A 20,785-nucleotide genomic window follows, 5' to 3' on the forward strand; every position below is an offset into this window, starting at 1 on the left:
CCCACCCCGTCCTGTGCTCCTCCATGGCCCGTCCAGGTCATCTGAGAGCTGTGACCCCAGCCAGGCTGTCCTCTGGGTGGCAGTGAACAGGATGCAGAGGGGTGGAGACAGCTCCATTCTGACCAAGACTAGACCTTGGTGGCCCCTACCCCTTAGTGCCACATGGAGAGGGGACATTTTCCAAAAGGACTTTAAAAGCATCTTTGACGTTTGAGTATCCCATCTTTGAGGATATTCAGAGCTCCTTCCTTCCTAAGGTTCTTTGGACCCCAAAGGTACAAAATCAGAAACTGATGACATTTCCCTGCCCCTTGGGTCTGTGGCTGATGAACATAAGAAATCTCTATGTCTCCTGTTTGAATGGAAGAGCTTTATAGTGAACTACCCAGGCTGAAAAGTCTTCTTCCTCCATCCAGAGCTTCATCCCTAGGGATCTGGGAAGGAACCATGATGAGTTTTAGCAGGCCTGTAAACCCTCTGAATCCATGTGACACTTTGTGTCTGTGGTCATTTGTGCACATGTGCGAGAGCCTTGCCCAACACGCAAAGAGTTTCTGTAGCCAAAGCAACAATAGAGAGTATGAGAACTGTCGTTTTAAGCCTAACAGAGCACCTGTATGTGGCAGGTACTGCTGCTCACCAGGAGCTCACAGTTCAGAGGAGGTGATGCCTCTAAGACACGGTTAATGGTATAAAGTTGTGGGCTAGAGAAGGCCACCAACAGGAAAGACCTGTGGCCTGGGGATCTGGGGAAGGCAGAGGTAGGAATCTGAAGGATAGGCAGAAGTCATCTATTTGGAGGCAATTACTGTACCAGGTAAGGTAGTGAGCCAAGACCAGGAGGTGAGAATGTATAAGCCACACTGTGGAGAATGGGTTGTGAGATTTAGGCAGCACTCATTTCAACTGCTGGTCTGTAAGGGGCTGTGGGAGGCTTTGTTTAAGCTTCTCTCTCAACATCCCTTCCCTGATCAGTTACAATGAGGCCCCACCAGACTTACTGTTTAAACCAGGCTGTGGGTGGTGGCAGAGAACACACTTAGGCTTTGGAAGCCTCTGTTTCATTCACTGCTTTCACTTGCTTAAGTGACCCCACAAGTTCCCCGTGACCTTCTTCCCTTCCCTTACTTCACTCCTTGCTGTCCCAGAGCATTAAAAGGGTTTCAGAATGCCGAATGATTATTGATATCCTAATGAGTCTATCCAATGGCCATTAGCCTGCAGACTACTTGGATATTTTTAAACTACTAAAATCAAATCTTGCAACATCCATTATGCCCTGGATGGTGCATTGCTGTTGAGGCCCTAACATGCATAAACGCAACTGAGCCTGCATTATGAAACATTTAAGCCCTTAAAAATTGCCCAACCTCTAAAATCTCCTCTTAGGACCCCGTTCTGTCATTGCCTGGGCAGACTCTAATCCCCATTAAGACCTCTCCACCTATTCCCTGCCCAGGGCCTGGGGTCTGCTTTAGACAGAAGCAACAGCTTTTAGGCGCATTAAAGGATCAGGCTAGAGCAAAGATGATCTTCTTCTCTCTTTGAGGGGAGGCGGGCTGAGGGGGCAAACCAGCCAATCACTTTTGAGGATAAGAACACTATTGAAAATAATTCTGAGTATGTCTGTATGTGTTTGAGGTGGGGTTGGGGGCGGGGTGTATTACAGAGCTATTGTGCCTAGGCCCGGGTGGTTGCTTCAGCAGCCCATGAAGAAGCTGGGAGATCTTCATGGAAAGCAGACAGGGTTTAGTCTAAGCACATTTGACCTCAGTGCTACCTAGGCCCTCTTCCCTTTGGTTAGTGAGCTGTCCACTTTGTAGGGGGAGCCGTTCTACAGTTCCTACTTGGGCCGTAAAATAGCAACACCCACCATTTGGGAAAGGATCTCAGTGTGTGGGGCTGCTCTAGCTTGTGGCTCTGCTACTTCCTTGATGGGGCAGTCTAACCTGTTCCTCCATGTGGTGAATTTCTAGAGGCAGGCTCTGCTGCTGTCAGGGAGAGGCTATGTGTCTAATTCAGGAGTGAAGTATCAGGAAGCTCAAACCATATTTCCCAAGGCAGCTTTATCAATACAGCTGTTACTCCGGATTCCTTCTGCCTGACTCTTGCGTCTTATTTCTCAGTCAATTCAGAAATTGACGGGACAAGTGGGGTATTTCTTGTTGACTTTCTGACCTTGCAATACCTTCCTAGGGCGTAACAACCTCCAGCTGCCTATTGAACAGCCTCTCACGTCTTCCCTAGAGTACTGACTGCATCATGATACAACTCTTCTTATACTTTCAAAAACCCAACCCATCATCAGCCCCTTTCCCTGGACACTAAAATCAGAGCTAAGCTGACAAAGTGACTCCACGTTTAGCCCTGTATTGCTCCACCTCTGATGCTCATGTGGCTTTGAGCAAGCAATTTAATGTTTAATTTATCCAAGCCTCATTTTTTTTTAATTCTTTTAGGGTTATAGTGAAGATAATCCACAAAAAGCACCTGGCACATAGTAGCTATTCAATAAATGTCTATATCCTTCCTTTCTCCTCTCTTTACTAACTAGGTGACCTTGAGAAGTGACATAGCCACTCTGAGTCTCAGTTACCATCTCTGTAGTCGGTAATGTTGAGATGAAGCAATGTTCACTGTACTGGTGATGGTTTTGAGATGATGGGAGGGCAGAAGTCTGAGCTACAGCAGACAGATGAGGCCAGGGAGTTCATTCAAGGCCACAGGGCCAATGATACTGAGCTTGGGCTCAAACCCAGGTGTCCTGACTGCATTCTGCAATCTCACCTTTGCTTCCCTTCTGACACTAACTGTGAAGTTCAAGGCAGTACACCTGGGAAGCCCAGCTCAGACGTGCTTGGCTCAGGACTGAGCTCTGCCCGCTCCTGGCTGGGGCCCAGACTTCCTGTGTGGTACACCTGACTTCAGTTTCTCCCTGCTCTCTGACACTCAGTCCCCTAGATTGAGTGCTCTCTCGCCCTTGCTGCCTGATTGGTTAGAATTAATCTTTTCCACTGGGACCTCACTCTGTGCCTGATTCTCCCTGCAAGTTCTAGAGCCCTGAGTCCACATGACCTATGATAACTGCTGTTCCTCTGACTCCTCCATCCAGAGTTCCGCAGTCTCCTTCTCCTCCTTTCCACCTGTCGAGTCTTTATACTATGAAAGTCCTGACATAAAACTCTTGGTGTATCTTTGTTCATCTATAGACTTTCCTGTTCCTCTTCATCACTGTAGGGAGAGGAGGACTTCTTTGCTTGCTGATTTGAAATCCTTTTCATGCCTGAAATGCAAACTTTTCTGCCCTTTCTTTTCCTGCTGCAACACTGAGTCATTTGCGGAGGGAGGATAGCAGCCGACGAAGAAAGAAAGCAAGCAGGAGTTGAAAGTCCTGTCATCTCGTCTACAGACACCCCGGATTAGATAACCTGGGATGTGTGTAATTTGAAAGCAACAAATCTGCCTGTTGGAAGTGGGAAGTTGGCAGGGTAGTGTCCCTCTTCCTGTGGCTCTAGAATCCCATAGTTCTGTCCATTGCTACTCTGGACAGATAGAAGGCTGGGTACAGTGGTGTGGTGTCACTCACCATCCTTATCTTAGTCAAGCCTGTCTGTTTGGTACATGCAAAACTCCTTTGATCTGCTCTTATCTAGACTAAGGGCAGGGGAGGGATTGGAGGCTAGATAAGGCAAAATCTGTGCTTGGTGGGAAGCAGCCCCCATGTGACCTTAGGGGCAGACACTTTCCAGGGGGCATGGCATGCTCCCTGTCCCAGCTTCCTGCCAAGTTTCTCTTCATCATTTTTCATTGCTTAGGCCTCAAGCTGGAGTTAAGCTGGGGCTGATACTCCCCACCACCTAGCAGTGTGACATCTGTGAGTGGATTTCTAATTACATATATAAATCAGCATGATTGGAAATTCTTGAAATTTTATTGGGAAGGAAATTTATAGTGATTAAAACCAATTAATTTGGGCCTCCTATTAATCCATGTGGCAGGGTTGATGCTGCCATGCTGCTGTGCCTCCTGAAAGCCATTGGGTGGGATTGGGCTCAGTCTGGGGGCCACTGGGGGCGCGTGCTCATTTTTCAGGTTACAAATGCTCATCCCATGTTTTAAATTACACCTCTGCCCCCGGCCACATATCTTGTTTTGTGGCTAAAAATAGAGTTCTGGGCTTTCACTAAAGATTCAGAAACACTAAAAGGAATCTTTTTAATCAAAATAAAGAACCCTTTTTAATTACTCAGCCTCTCTCACAGTTGGAGGTAATAATTGTCGAGTGCTCTTAAGTAGGGCTGTTATTAGATTTCCCTGGGGCTCCTCTATTTTCTAGAAGTTTGCAATGCTGGCTGTTGAATGCCAGAGGAGAAGGAGTCAACTCTGGTCTCTTTAAGTCTTTAATGTCAAGGCTTAAAGACCTGGTCACATGGAAACAGGGAGAAAGGGAGTGAGCTATGGCAGATACCAGGTCCATGCGGGGAAGAGCCTCCCGGTGGTTCCACACTGCCGGTGAGATCAAGTTTAGATCCCTCTGTATTAGTCAGGGATATCCAGAGAAACACAATGAATAGGATATAGATACATATGTAGGGAAGGATTTATTATAAGGAATTGGTCCATGTGATTATGGAGGCTGAGAAGTCCCACAATGTACTGTATGTAAGTTGGAGGCCCAAAAAAGCAGCTCATGTAGTTCCAGTCCAAATCTGAAGGCCTGAAAGCTGGAAGAGCCAGTGGTGTAAATTCCCATCTGTGTCTAAAGGCCCAAGAACCAGGAGTGCCAATGTCTAAGGACAAGAGAAGATGGATAATCCAGCTCAAACAGAGAGGGCAAATTCTTTCCTCTGCCTTTTTGTTCCATTCAAGCCCTCAGTGAATTGGATGATAACCACCCACACTAGTGAGGGCAGATCTTCTTGACTCAGTCCACTGATTCAAATACTGCTTTCTTCTGGAAACACCCTCACAGACATGCCCAGAAACACACCCAGTGTTACCAGCCTCTGGGTATCCCTTAGCCCAGTCAAGTAGACACATAAAATTAACCATCAAACCCTCCATGACTTCACCTCTTCCTTATTGAATGTCTCCTTTGCAAGACTCTAACCAACATCACCTCCTGCTCCATCAAGGCCAGGGGCTTTCCTGGCTTTCGTGTTTTTGTTTTGTTTTGTTTTGTTTTGTTTTGTTTTGAGACAGGGTCTCACTCTGTCACCCAGGCTGGAGTGCAGTGGTGTGATCATGGCTCACTGCAGCCTCAATCTCCCAGGCCCAAGTGATTCTTTCTCCTTAGCTTCCTGAGTAGTTGGGACAGGAGCATGCCACCATACCCAGCTAATTTTTCATTTTTTGTAGAGATGGCATTTCACCATGTTGCCCAGGCTGGTGCAGGTGGAGCTCAAGCGATCCACCTGTCTCGGCCTCCCAAAGTCTTGGGATTACAGGCATGTAATTACCCAGCCTTTCCTGGCATTTATTCCTGGCAACTTACCCTCAGCTCTGTATAGGTGAGAATGGGCCTGGGTCCATGCCCTGGGGTTGCTGTGAGAAAGTATCACGAACCGGGTAATGTAAAACAACACAAATGTGTTGTCTCACAGTTCTGGAGGCCATTAGTCTGAAAGTTGTCGGTAAGGTCATGCTTTTGCTGAAACCTGTATGGGAGAATTCTTTCAGCCTTTTCTGGATTCTGGTGTTTGCTGGCAATCCTTGTCATTCTCTGGTTAATAGATACATCACTCCGATCTCTTCTTTTTTCATCACATGGCCATCTTCTCCAGGTGTGTCTCTGTCTTCTCTTCTGTGGAGGAAGGGTGTCTACTCTAAAAATCTCACCTTAACTTTATTATATCTGCAAAAACCCTATTTTCAAATAAGGTCCCATTTACAGGTACTGGGTGTCAGGGCTTGAACATGTCTTTCTTGGAGTATGCAAGTCAACCCATAACAAGGCCCTTTGTTGATAGATCTCTTAAGTTACAGGATTATTTTTGGTTCTCTTGTTGGCAATCCTTTTAACTTTAAATAATGTAGCTAGACATCTATTTCTATTGCTTTCATGTTCACAAACTTTTTTGGCCTGTGTCACACTGTGATTGTGTGACATTTCCTTAATGTGACTGTGTAAGATGCAGATATGAAGGCCCCAACTCTTCTCTCTAGTTCTCTCTCCCTCTGGTGCCTTTACTTTTGCATCATGTAGCAGAGTGAAACTGAACCCGTTTTCTTTTCCTCCTGAACACACAACTAAGCTGCATTTTCCAGCCTCCCTGCAGTTGGTTAAGGCCATGTAATTGAGACTGGGCAATGGAACCTAGGGTGAGGTACATGTGCCATTTCCTGGTTTGGTTTCTAAAACCTCCTGGGTAGTCTCCCACACATTCTCTTTTCTAGTCTGCAAGAAGAAAGTGGACAATTTGGTGGAGGACTTGGAGACCTAAAAATGACAACGTCTTCTGATGGGGAAGGATCCTGGATCCTTGGGTCACTACATGGGGCAGAAATACCATCCCACCTCCTCATTTTGATTTCCCTCATTTACTGTGACATGAGAAAGAAATCCACCCTTATGATGATGTCACTGAGAGTTTAGGGTTGTTGAATAGAATGGTTGAGATATCCTGAGTAACACACATTGTCAGGGGTGTCAACATTTCCATCCTGCCCACAGACTCAACCGAGCCTTCCACGTAGCTGAAAGCTATCACTGAAGTGGAAAACAGCATTTACATCATTATGACTGTATACTCTGCGGGCCAAAGAGGGCCCAGGATTATGTTTCTCTTGGCTGACGTTGAGATCAAATGGATTCTCCATCAGTGCATTAAAATTGTGCTACATGTTATATTACTTCTCATTTGCAGCTTTACTGCCTGGTACAGTTTTCCCTGAAGTTTCTAATTGCTATCTTTCATTTTTATGATAAAACCTGGCTTTCTTATATTCTTGACCACTAAAACTGTTCTTAATTACACAATCTATGGCAATCTATTTCTCCACCTTACCCCCAGGTTTCCCTCCCAGGAGCTACTCTGGCCTGAAAACTGGTCCTCTCAGTTGCTATTCAGCCATCTTCTGGAGGTGGAGCGTTCCAACCCCTGTTCCCTGGACACCACACTTTTTCCTCTCTAGGTTTATTTCACTGTTTGTGTTTGAATACAACCTCAAGTTACAACTTTTCATTTTTAAGAAACCTCTTTAGAAAGGATATTTGGGAGGCAGGTGATATAGTTGTGATATGTGTCCCTGCTCAAATCTCATGTTGAATTGTAATCCCCAATGCTGGAGGCAGGGCCTGGTGGGAGGTGTTTGGTCATGGGCATGAATCCCTCATGGCTTGGTGCTGTTTTTTATAGTGTATTCTTGTGAGATCTGGTTATTTAAAAGTGTGTGGCATCTCTCTCTCTCTCTCTCTTGCTCTCTCTCTCTCCTGCCATGTAATGTGCCTGCTTCCCCCTTGCCTTCCACCATGATTAGAATCTTCCTGAGGGCAGATGTCCACATTATGCTTTTTGTGCAGCCTGCAGAACTGTAAGCCAATTAAACCTCTTTTCTTTATAAATTACCTAGTCTCAGGTGTTTGTCATAATGTAAGAATGTAAGAATGGCCTAACACAGTAGTTTTTCCGAGTCCTTGCTTGTCTGCAAATGTCTTTATTCTGCCCTCACCATGAATTGACAGATATTTGAGTATAAAACTCTAGATTTGAAATTATTTACCTTCTGAACATTGTCTACCTTGCTCTAATATCTCTCCACATACAGTGGCATTTGAGTCTACTGCTTTTGTTTTCTCTCTTCTGCAAGCTCTCAGAATGTTTTCTTGTCCTGGGTGTTCTGAAATTCCACACATATAAGTAGGTGTCTTTTTTCATTCAGTGTTCTGAGCTATGGTCTGAACACGGGTATTCTGCTTCAGCTCTGGAAAATTGTCTTGTATTATCTCTCTGATAATTTTCTCTCCTCCACATTCTGTGTTGTGTTTTTCTGAGATACTTATTAGTCAAATATTGGACCTCCTGGATTAGTCCTCTAAGTCTCTTATTATTTTGTTAATATTTTCTATCTCTGTGTTTCTTTTGGGGAGAGCAAGAATCTACATTCTGAGAAATTTCCTTAATGTGATTTATTTTGTGGCTTTTTACCTTTTTAAAAAATGTTCTTCCTTTTTTATAGCACTCTGTTCTTGTTAAATAAATACAGTGTGCTCTCAAATTTCCCTGATCCTTTTTTAAATTGAAAAAGTTAAAAGTTTTCTGAATCATGTTGGTTTTCTCAGGGAACCAGTGTTTTTGCTTTCTTTTCCTTATCCACACTGGTAATCCTTCTTGTTGGCCTGGTGCTTCTGGGCCATCCATTCATATTATAGAGGGAAGATTGGTATGGGATTCCCTTACTGGGCATAGGTCTCTTATTCTCACTCCCAACATCTCTTCCTTGAGTGGGACGTGTGCCTTGGAGCTCCTTAGTATGTCCACTCAGCAGGCACACTTTAATTTAAAATGCATGAGATGCAACACATCAATCAGGCCACTCATCTCAGATATGTGCATGTGCGTGCACACACACACACAGTGGCAGAGCAGTTTTACCCTGTGGTCCTTACAAGCATGCCTGAAACCTTGGTAGTCTCCAGTCAGTTCATTCAATGTTTGTAGAAAGGAGCAGCTACATTTTTTGAAATAAAGGTTCTTACTGGACCACCCACTCAGGGGGCAAGATGGAGGTGGTGGGAAATATGGAGAGAAGGGGTGCCAAGTGGTACTCCTTAGTGTTTATATTTTAGGTATAGATTTTCAATCAATCTCCCAGTTTTCAACCCAAATTCTCATTCTTGCTGTCACTGTCAGTCTTCCTAGGCCAGCTAGAATTTGTTCCTTCAGTCTCTTTATAGTATTGTTACCTGTAAGTCAACATGCCCCATCCACTTTATGTCTTCTAAAAACATATTGAACTTTCTTACTTGTCACCCCTGCCTCCACTCATCTCATTTCTTCCTTGTTATAGGTTTGTTTCTTTTTATTCTTCTACACTTTAATTTCAGTGAGATTTCAGGTGAGCAGGGAAATAAATATATGTGCTCAGATTGCCATCTTAAATCAGAAGCAAAATATTTTCTTATGTGAATTAACAGAGTAGATGTGTTTCCTGAAAGCAAAAGAGCCTGAGTAATTGCCAAACCTCTTGCTTTACAGATGAGAAAACAGAGGCCCAACTGGCTGAACTGCTGAGGTCACACCTCTGCTTCCCATCTGGAATCCTGGTCTCCTGGGGCAGGGCTACATTGCAAGTGGAGGAAATGATCTGGATAAGAAAAACTTTGAATCAGAAAATAAGTTTGAAGGAAATGTAGAAGGACTATTTTCATCTGTGCCTTAGTTCACCTAAATCAATCAATCAATCTATCTATCTAGGTTAAAACACCTTTAATGAGAGGTAGAAAGACACTAATATCTCCCCTGTCTGCTCTTGACATTTTACTATGTTAGGAAGCTCTGGAGGCTACGGCTTGAGGAGAAACTGTGATTCAAGTCAGTCAACAGCAAAGCTCTCACTCTCACCTCCTCAGAACTCCCATTCCAAATGATCCTATGTTACAAGTAAATATTACATCTCATGACAAGATGGAGAGGCAGGGAGGACACCACCTGGAACTGGCCTCCCAAAGCCTGGGACTCTAGGAACCAGACAATGGCAAAGACACAGGCTCCAGTCCACGGGTAAACAAAATGGGGAGGACAGAGGTCTGGAAAGAGGAAGATGAGGAAAATACAAGGGGTCAGGGAATAAAGGAGGGGGTTATCTAAAACTAGAAGCACACTAAGTGCTAGGAAATTCCCTATGATCGCTGGTGCACCTGTGCACACAATGTCACTATTAGCCCAAAATAATATTTACCAGAATGTTCACATTCACAAGAATTTGATGTCCTTTCCGTTACATCATGTCCCTTTCTTAGTCACATCAGTACCCAGCAAGCCCAAGCAAATCCATAAAGGGTTCTGATTCTTTGGGGGACCTGCCATGGTGCAAACCTGTAAAAACCAGGAAAATTTGGAATAACTACCCATGCATTTCTGCAGGTATATAAAAGTTTTTGATGTTCTTTAAAGTATTTCATTCTCTTGGCTCAGTTAAACTTCCCCATACAATCTTGCTTGTATCATTTCCTTAGTGCGGTTGAACATAAGGTATCTTATCACCATCCTACCCAGACTTCCAATGGATGAGTGTAGACCTGTGTTATTTTAGCCTATTCGTGAAACCCCAAGGTTAGCAAGGCGGGAAGAAGGCCATGGGTTTGCAGAAGTCTGTAAGACAGACTTCCCATTCCAGCCCAAGAGAGCAGGGAAAGCAAAAGTGGGGACAGCCTGCCATAAAAAGATGATTTTTCTTCCCATCGTCTCCTGTTTTAGTGCATTTCAAAAGCTCCCCTTTACGAATCTCAGCCTCCTTTATCCTGTTGCCCTATAACTGGGATACATTTATTCACCCTGAAGTATTAAGGGCTATTGTCTTACCTTCCCTGCTCCCCCAGGGGATAGGCAAGGAAAGTGCAATGTTTCACAGAAATGAGTTGAGGAAGGTGAAAATTTCAGGCCCCAGTGAGGGAGAGAATATGGACGTAGGTGGCTTCCCAAACCATGCATGCTATATCCCCTGCCAGTGGGCAAAGACTGTTCCCTTACATAGTTGAGTTCACACTTGATTTCCCCCTAATTAGATGGTATCTTTCCTACCTCTGCACCCCTGACCAATTAGTAGCACATCTTTCATCAAACTCTCCTTGAATTCAGTCCTCTGGGTACTTGGCTTGGAAGGGTCCAGGAGGGTGGGAGTCCTGTGTTCTTTATCCATGTGTTCCCTACAGTGTGTGTATGAGAAGAGGAAAGAGCTAACATATTCTGAAGCCCTCACTATGCCAGACTTTGTGTTAGGTACTCTATGTATGTTATTTAAACCTCCTGACAAGGAAGTGGGTATTATCCCATTTTTCAAATGAGCACGCTGAGGTTCAGAATTAATAAGTCATCCAAAGTCACAAAGGGCTTAGGATTTAAGTTCATTCTAGCTTCAAAGATAGTGCCTTGCCTTCCCTCGCCTTCCCTCCCCTTGCCTTCCCCTCCCTCCCCCTCCCATCCCTCCCCCTGCTTCCCCTCCCCTTCCTCCCTTTCCCTTCCCTTCCCTTCCGTTCTTCTTTCTTTCTTTCTTTTTTTGTTTTTGAGACAGAGTTTCACTCTGTCTCCCAGGCTGGAGTGCAGTGGCACCATGTCGGCTCACGGGTTCAGCAGTTCTCCTGCCTCAGTCTTCTGAGTAGCTGGGATTACAGGTGTGTGCCACCACACCTGGTAATTTTTGTATTATTAGTAGGGATGAGGTTTCACCATGTTGGTCAGGCTGGTCTCGATTTCCTGGCGTCAAGCAATCCACCCACCTTGGCCTCCCAAATATAATGCTCTTTCTAATATACCTTACATGTAGTAGATTCTCAGGATAATTTTATTGAACTAAATCCAACCAACCATTTCACAAGCCCTTGTGAGTGAGGATCCCTCAATCCTGATTCCCTGGCATCCTTTAAATCAGGCTGGTAATTGCTCTGGGCTCTCTGCGACGCAGTGCGTTTAGCAAAACAAACATAGGTTCTGTTTTACACGCAAGTAAATATTTTCCCAAAGCGATTAGCACCCAGACAGCTAATAATTACTGCACATGACACTTTTAAAAGCTGACTATGCATATTTATGGAAAATGATTATTATCACAATATTAGGAGCTCATTAATCCACAAGAGCACATGTGAGAACATTCCAAAGTCAATGTAACATTTGTGCGCAGTAAATACCCATCTGCTTTGAAAGCTGGTGTGGTAAGTGCTTGAGCATTCCACAGGTAGGGAAGCCCTTTGAGTGAGGACTGAAGCTGTGCACTCTTCTTTGGGGTATGGCTTTGAACACCCCAGTTCTTTCCAAACACAGCACCTGTGCACATGCACGCGTGCACGCATGCGCACACACACATCTCTCAGTAGGATTTAAGAAGTACTAAAGAGTCTTACCTTTCTCCAAATCTACTTCAACCAGGGCTGAGGTTCCTGCCTTAAGAGGACTTCTTAGGTTAATGGTGCCATTATAATGAAGGCAGACACTGGGATCTGCTGGCATGCATTCATTTAGTAGTGAGTGGGGGCATGGAGGGCTCAAGATGTAGAATGGGAAAGTCTTGAGGGATCTTAACTAGAAGAGAATTCTCCAAGCAGGAGTCCCAGCTGGGCAGGTGGATCCCGTAGAGGTCCTTCAGCAAGAGATCTTGGGCACACGGGCAAACGAAGAACGGACAAACCTTGGCCTACAAATCAGAAGGCAGAAGTCCTGCGTTATACAACTAATTTAGTGTGAAACCTTGGACAAGTTGTTTAATCATTCTGGACTCAGTTTTCTCATCTATAGAAACAAAGATTGGATTGGAATGATGTGTATACACTTTTTCTGTTTCAATCTTCTTTTCTTCCTAAGAAGAAAGGGAGAAGGAGATGATGCTGAAGATAAGTTGGGAGTGCGGCATCAAAAGCCTCCAATATTTCTCAGCGGTTCCCAGGAGAACATGAATCCTGTGCATTTCTGGCCTCCCCTCTTCACTCAATGCCAACGGCTTCCCTCACCAGTCTCTGTCTTATTTCTCTTCTCCTCTTCAGAATGCAACTTCTGTAAAAACAGATCTCACTTTGCACTCACTCCTCAACTCACCCATCACCCTGAAACTATTCTTCTCAAGGACATGGTGGACTTTTTGTGGATAAACTCAATAGGCCTATTTTCAACACATCTTACTTGGCCTTCTGGTGCTCCCTGGTGTTGTGCACCCCATGCCCTTCCTGCAAACCTTTCCTCTCTTGGTCTCCATGGGTTCATTTTCTATTGCTCAGGCCTCTCCTTCTCCGTTTTGACTCCTCTTCCTCTGCTTACCCCTTCGGCACTGGTCCCGGCCGTGGTTCTGAGTCAGCCCTTTCCTCTGCCCTCCACCTGCTCTGCCTGGGAGATCCCATTCACAGTCTTAGCTTTTGTTGGCTTTCATGTCCTGGTGACCCTCAAATCTGTATCTTCAGCCCAGATCATTCTCCAGAGCTCCAGATTCATTTATACAATCGATTTCTGGACCTTTCCACAAGCTTCTCAAACTCCACATTACCCAAACAGAATCCGTCTCTCCTCCCCATGACTGATGCGGGTCCTGTGAGCCTCCACGTTTAAGCTCTCTATACTCTGTCAATCCCACTTCTCCCCAGCCTACAGCCCCCACCCTAGTCCGGCAGCCGGTGTTCCTCATTCGGTCATTTGGGTGGGCTTTTTCTGCCCTTCCAGCTTGCAGTATCCCCTCTGCCGTACTGCTTCCCTGCATTGCCCCGGCAGTGTGGGGTTGTTTGCTGGTTTGTTTTCAATTTAGAAATCTAATAACAAAGTCACTCCTTGCTGAAAATCTTTCTGTAATGGATTTCTATTTTGTTTTTGCCACTTTGTATCACCTCAGTTTAAACAAGTCATCTCATTTCACTCTCCTGGCCACAGTGGTTGTCTAGGGATGGGTAATTCAAGCCCAGCCCAGCCCAGGGCTTTAGCTTGAATAACTTGAGAAAGGATTTGCTGTTTTTTTTTTTTTTAATGGAGTCTTGCTCTGTTGCCCAGGCGGGAGTACAATGGCGCAATCTCGGCTCACTGCAACCTTTGCCTCCCGGGTTCAAGTGATTCTCCTGCTTCAGCCTCCCAAGTAACTGGGATTACAGGCACATGCCATTACACCAGGCTAATTTTTGTATCTTTTTTTTTCAGTAGAGACAGGGTTTCACCATGTTGGGCAGGCTGGTCTTGGACTCCTGATCTCAGGTGATCCATCAGCCTTGGCCTCCCAAAGTGCTGGGATTACAGGCGTAAGCCACTGCACCTGGGCCGACTTGCTGGTCTTGAACCTCGGAGGCCTTAAGACTGGAGCAGCTGTGGCCTCCATGTGTTGCTGAAGGAAAAAATCAGCTCCTGGAGGAGAGCAGAGCTGAGCTTAGAAATGGCAAGGCCAGATCCTGACACCTTGGTCTGAAGCCCTAATTTTGTCCCTACCTAAAGCCAGCCTGACCACTGCAGTTTTCAATTGCAGGTACAAATAATTATCTCTTTGCTAAGCTAACAAAGTTGGGATTTTCTCCATTTGCTATTGATATACATTCAGTGTTCCTCTGTTGCTTTTGAGATAGAGTCCGAATTCCTTATCAAGGTTTGCAAGACCCTCTGGTGCCTGGCTTTATTTGCCTTCAGCCTCATCTCTCCTCGCTATCTGCCTCACACACTTGATGTTCCAACTAAATGGAACTTCTTCCAGTTCCCTGAACGCACTTCACCGCTTTATTGTAATTGCTTTTAATTGTCCATCTCCTCCGGGAGACTGTTGATGCCACAGAGATAGGGCTGGGTTTATTTTATTCACTGTTGTAGCCCCGGCACCTAGAAGAATGCATGGAATATGGTTGCGGCTTCATAAATATTTGTCAAATCTATCAGTGGATATTGGTTTGTACTCACATGAGATGCTATTTGGTAGATTAATTTGTTCTTAGACTAAATCTCGTTTTATGCTCTCATTTGTTCAATAAATATTTATTCAACAGCTACTGTGTCAGAAGCCAACAAAGATTAAAAAAACAGTCTTGGACTTCAATCAGCTTATGGTCAGTAGGCAAAAAGTATAGAAACAATCATATATGACAGCTGTTATTTATTTATTTATTTTTTTAGACAGAGTCTCGCACTGTTTTCTGCACTGGAGTGCAATGCCGCTATCTCGGCTCACTGCAATCTCTGCTTCCCGGGTTCATGTGATTCTCCTGCCTCAGCCTCCCGACAAATATATCTTCTGCTGTAATTGAGATGTGTACAATATATAAGGAAAGTATGGGGAAAAGCTCCCTTAAAATTTCCTGGGGATGTTAAGGTTGTTAGGAAAGACTTCAGAGGGGAGGCACTGCTGGAGATAACTGTGGCAATAACAATACTGCCAACAATGGCAATGGCGTGGGACAGGCACTGTGTTCACATTCGATAGTCATTCTTATCTCTTTTAATCCTAAAAACCACATATGAGATTATTATCCTCATCTGCAGATGGGGAATATAAAGATCAAAGAAGTAAAGTGCCATTTGCAATGCCACTCAGCAAGTAGGTGAGATGTATCCAGTCAGGGGTGTTTTGCCAGGCAGAGAAGGTAGGGAGAAAGAGTGTCAAGGAGTGGCAAGATTCCACTCAAAACTCAAAGAAGTGCAGGTCCTGTCTTTACTATTCTAATACTTTGTTCATCATGCATTGTGTTTTGATTAATTTTGATTTTTAAAAATACTGCATTAAAATATTACCTATATTGATTACTGAGCTTTTTGGTGTCCCCTAAAATTTTGCGGAGTACCTCACTTGCCTCACCCTATTCCTGACTTTGAGTGAGAGGTGCTGTGTGTTTGGAAAGCTACAATTTTACACGTGCATTGAGTTAGCCCAGGTGGTAGCAGGAACGGAGTGATGAGTGTAGACAGAGAGGTAGGCAGGGGCCAGGCGGTGGTAGCCTGTGCTCATGTTATGGTATAGAAATATTATCCCATAGGCCAGACATTCTCAACCTTAAACAATGTATGAGCTCTTTTAAAGGAAAAAATAATTCCCGATGACCCCACTCCCCCATGTTTCTTTTATTATTTTTCCATATTCATTGTATATGTTGACAAACATAAATGAAATGTCAGTTGTGTGTATGCATAAACTTAACACAATTACAAATAAAAAACAAACAAAATGCAAAACTAACAACATTCAAATTAACAACTTAAATGGATGATGTTGGTTTGTTGAAACTGAGCTACTGCTTTGGCGTGAATAAGGTGTTGACCGCTAGCACAATTTATTTCAAATGCTGCATTTCCCTCTGGCAGATAGGGTGCCCATCATTGTTCTTCATTTTAACTTCTGCAAAGCCTTCTTTCTTATGTGGGTCTTCATTTGACTGGGAATGATGCCTTGACATTTTACTCTTACTTCTATTTCTCATTAGTTGCTACAAGTAAAGTGGGTCATCTTGGTTCCAACGTGATGGTGAATACAAAAGCAAATGTAGGTGTGGAGTTAGAAGCCTTTTAGCCATCCAAATGATCTAAAATATGAAAGTAGAAATTTAAACGTCCTATTGAGAAGACTCAAATTTTGGAGAATCCATAGGTGGACCACAGTTTGAAAAACATTGCTGTAGACCAAGGGGTAAGGCGGAGAGGGGTGTTGAGAGATTTCGGGCAGATCTGCATGTTGGAATGACTGCTCCTTTCACAGTGTGGGTGGTTAGAGGTATGAATCCAGGTGAGCAATGACAAGGGTAAGCACCTGGGCAATGGAGAGGGGATAGAAATGGGGACAGCCTGAGAATTGTTGAGGAGGACTTCAACAACTGAATTGTTTTGAATTGTTGATAGGACCTGGGGACTGACGGAACGTGGGGGCTGACAGGGAGGGAGGACGGTGAAAGACTGCCAGGTGTTTGCCTTGAATGCTTAGCAGATAATGGTAGCATCATGAGGGGGAATTCCAGAAGAGGGGTGGGTTTTGTGGGGGCTAATGGCTCTAGCCTTGGACATTCTGAACATAGATGTCCATGGGGTAACTGGGAGAAGCCTCCTGGTAAACTGTGGGATCCAGAAATCAGGAGGAGACATCAGATCTGGAGTGACCAGAGGAATTTGAGTGAGCACATGCATAAACCAGATGTTCTTGGTTCCCCAAAGGTCAAAGCACGGGCCTTAGGAGATTGATGAATCCCTGGATATTTATGCAGAAATTTGAGTATGTTTAGTGTATTTTTCTGGGGAGGGGGTCCTCAGCTTTCATCCAATTCTCCAAATGGTGTATGGTCATTTGAGAGGAGGAAGGCTGAAGAAAGAGGCCTGGGGAACAGCAGCACATCTGGGGAAGAGCAGCAAGTGGAGCCCCTGCAGATGGTGGGAGGGTGTGAGCAGTGGTTGGGGAGGTAGGCACTAGGAGAACAACAGGAACCTTGCAGAGGAGAGGGCAGACAGGACACAGAGGAGAGGTGTGAGGGTCAAGAGGAAGGGTGGGCAGGGAGCAGAGGAGAGGACAGATAGGGTACGGAGGAGAGGGAGGGCTGGGCACAGAGGAGATGGCGCACAGAACACAGAGAAGAGGGCAGGCAGAGTGCAGAGGAGAGGCTGGGCAGGGCTCAGAGGAGAGGGCTGGCAAGGCACATAGAAGAGGGCAGAGAGAGTGCAGAGGAAAGGGTGGAGAGAATACAGAGGAGAGGGTGGACAGGATGCAGAGGAGAGGGCAGGCAGGGTGCAGAGGAGGGGGTGGGCAGGGTGCCAAGGAGAGGGTGAGCAGGGCACAGAGGTCAGGACAGACAGGGCACAGAGGAGAGGACAGGCAGGGTGCAGAGGAGGGGGTGGGCAGGATGCCAAGGAGAGGGTGGGCAGAGCACAGAGGAGACAGTAAAGAGGAGTGGGTGGACAGTGGTGTCACATGCAGTGGCCTGGTCCAGTGAGTTGGAGATGTGCCATATGGTTTAGCCATAAAGAATCAGTGCCTTTTGCCAGGACAGTTCCGGTGGAGCAGAGGTTGGAGGGGCTGGATGACTGAATGGAGGACGAGGCAGAGAGTACACACAAACCTTGGGAAACTTGATTGGAAAGGGCAGGGGAGATAGGAGCGAGCAGAGGTTAAAATGTTCTAAATGCGGGGGAGCAACCTGAGCATGTTTGTGTCCTAGGGGAACAGCAGAGAGAGAGGCAGAACATACGCACGAAGAGAAGGTACTGAGGCATCTGTCAGACAGGGAGGGGTGGTGGTGTTTTAAAATATAGTGTAATAAAAGAAAATTTGAGGTGTAGTAAGGCCAACAGATCAGGAGGTGATTGTCATTGAGAAGACAATTTGTTACCCAATATTCCCAAGAGGAGAGGGGGCATGGCATGCCACAGAGGCACCAGCGTCGGTCAGGAGGCTGAGGGCAAGAGAGAATTGGGGGGACTGTGTGCAAGAGCCTTTACTGCAGTTTCTGCAGGAAGAAATAGGTGAGGCAGGGTGTGCAGGCTTAGGATTGGGCAGTTTGAATCTCAGTGGGCTCTGGGACATTGACAGTAACAGGTTTTTCAAAATGTAACAAACAGATGTGTTTTGAACACCCACTGCATACTGGACATTATGTAGCGGGGTTTATGTTTGAATAAGATATAACCTCAGGAATCAAGAACAAAGATTCTCACATTCTATGTCTCACATTAAATCTCTGATAGGTTTAAGATGCACCTGGAGAGTATTGTTGTTTTTGTTTTAATGCAGTCTCCTGGGCCGTATCTCAGGCATTTAGATTCTGAGAGTCTGGGATGGGACCCAGGATTCTGCATTTATTACAAGCATCCAGATAGGAAACATTTTAGACTTTGCTTGTGAGAGAGTCTCTAAAAGCAGCTATTCAGTTCCGCTGTTGTAGCCTGAAAGATGACTATTTGTAAAGGAATGGGTGTGGCTATGCTCCATTAGAACTTTATTTACAAAAATAAGTGCTGGACATTATTCATAGTAGCCAAGATATGACAAAATCCTAAATGTCCATGAATGGCTGAATAAGTAAATCAAATATACAAATATACTTTCAATGCAATATTATCTAGTCTTAAAAAAGAAGGCCGGGTGCGGTGGCTCATGCCTGTAATCCTCGCACTTTGGGAGGCCAAGGCGGGTGGATGACTTGAGGTCAGGAGTTTGAGACCATCCTCGCTAACACGGTGAAACCCTGTCTCTACCAAAAATAAAACTATTAGCTGGGCATGGTGGCGGGCACCTGTAATCCCAGCTACTCTGAACGCCGAGGCAGGAGAATCACTTGAACCAGGGAGGTGGAGGTTGCAGTGAGCCGAGATTGCGCTACTGCACTCCAGCTTGGGTGACAAGAGGATAACTCTGTCTCAAAAAAAAAAAAAAACCAAGAAGAAAATCATGCCGTATGTGACAACATGGGGGACTCTGGAGGACATTATGCTAAGTGAAATAAGCAGACTAGAAAAACAAATACTGCATCATCCTACTTATGTTAGGTATCTAACATAGCCAAATTCATAGAAGCAGAGGGTAGAATGGTGGTTACCACAGGCTAGGGAAAGAGAAGTGAACAACTGCTGTTCAATGGGTATAAAGTTTCAGTTATGCCAGATGAGTGAGTTCTAGGGATCTGCTGTAGAGCAATGTGCCTCTAGGTAACCAGACTGTTGTGCACTTAAAAGATGAAGGGGGTAGATATCTTGATAAATGCTCATACCACAAAAACAAAAACAACAATAAAGGGGCACAAGGAAACTTTTGGAGGTGCTGGATATGTTTATTACCTTGATTATGGTGATAGTTTCACAGCTGTATGCATGTACCCAAACTCATCAAACTGTATACATTAAATGTGTGCAGTTTTTTTGTATGTCAAATGTACCCCAATAAAGCTTTTTTTTTTTTCTTTTCTTTTTTTTTTTTTTTTTTTTAGTGTGGCTGGAGGGATTTGGCCCCTGGCTGTAGTTCGCCTATTCCCAGTCTTTCCCAGTCTACAGTCTGAGTCCTCCGTCTCTAGCTCTGGTTTCTGTGAAGGTTGTCATTCTCTAGTCCCTGAAGGAAGGACTTGCTCTTCTCCCTGAACAGGAATTCAAAGGATGCGAGGTTGCCAGTAACCTAAGAGGGTGAGGTGAAGTCCTGTGAAATGTACAGATCACAGACATTATCATAGAGTTCCTGACCAACACTTTGTACATATGAGGCATGAACTCAACACCAGGGATTAGCAAATGGCTATGACAAAGTCAGACACCTCTGACTAAGAAATCTCTAGTAACAACAATAGCTTCTGCTTATTGAATTTCTTGCTGTGCCTTAGACACAGCACCAAATACTTTCCTGCTCTATCTCAGTTCATCCTCTCACCAACCTTATCAGATAGATATTATTATCATCATCATTCTCAGATGAAAAAACTGGGGCTCAAAGAGATGAAATAACTTGCCCAAGATAACTCAGCTAGGAAGCTGTAGAGCTAAGACTCAAACCCAGGAGGACCGACTCCAGAATTCTGCCCCTACCATAGCATAACCATGTAGGATGCAAATCAACTAATGTTATAGTTAAACTACAGGCTACATATAGACTCCAGGGAGGGCTAAGTGTACTCACCTCCTGTTGCTTTGGACACTCATGATGACAAGGATGACTGTGATGGAGGAGTGGTGTCTAAGGCTATTATAAATTATGCTTACCTATGGAAAGTCTTGGTTTGCTGGAATTACCAAGGTCCAATCAGAAAGTGCTTGTTAAAGTAATCAGAGAGGTAGAGATAGAAACAGGAATTTGAAGTTGCCTCTGAATCATTTGGCAAGGGATTGACGTATTATTTTCCAAGAACTTCTGGAGTCTTTGACTTTATACCTCTGCCTTCAACTGAGAGACGCTGCAGCTTTAATCTGAAAGAAAAAAAAATTGATTCTGCCTCTGGGTTTTATTCTGCTGCCCAAGCTATCCAGGGGCAACTTCAGATCTACATTTCTGTCTCTGCTTTGCTAAGCCTGATTAAGTTCATGAGTGTTCACTGGTTTTCAAAACTACCTCTAGCTTCTTATAATTCCAAATCAAACTTTGTTTTGGAAATAGTCATTTCTTGTTTCTCTGGGGACTTCTGAAAGGCTTTCTCTTTTTCTCTCCTGTGAGGTTTTAGGGAAAT

This window comes from Piliocolobus tephrosceles, chromosome 18, assembly GCF_002776525.5.
Source record: "Piliocolobus tephrosceles isolate RC106 chromosome 18, ASM277652v3, whole genome shotgun sequence".
NCBI lineage: Eukaryota > Metazoa > Chordata > Mammalia > Primates > Cercopithecidae > Piliocolobus > Piliocolobus tephrosceles.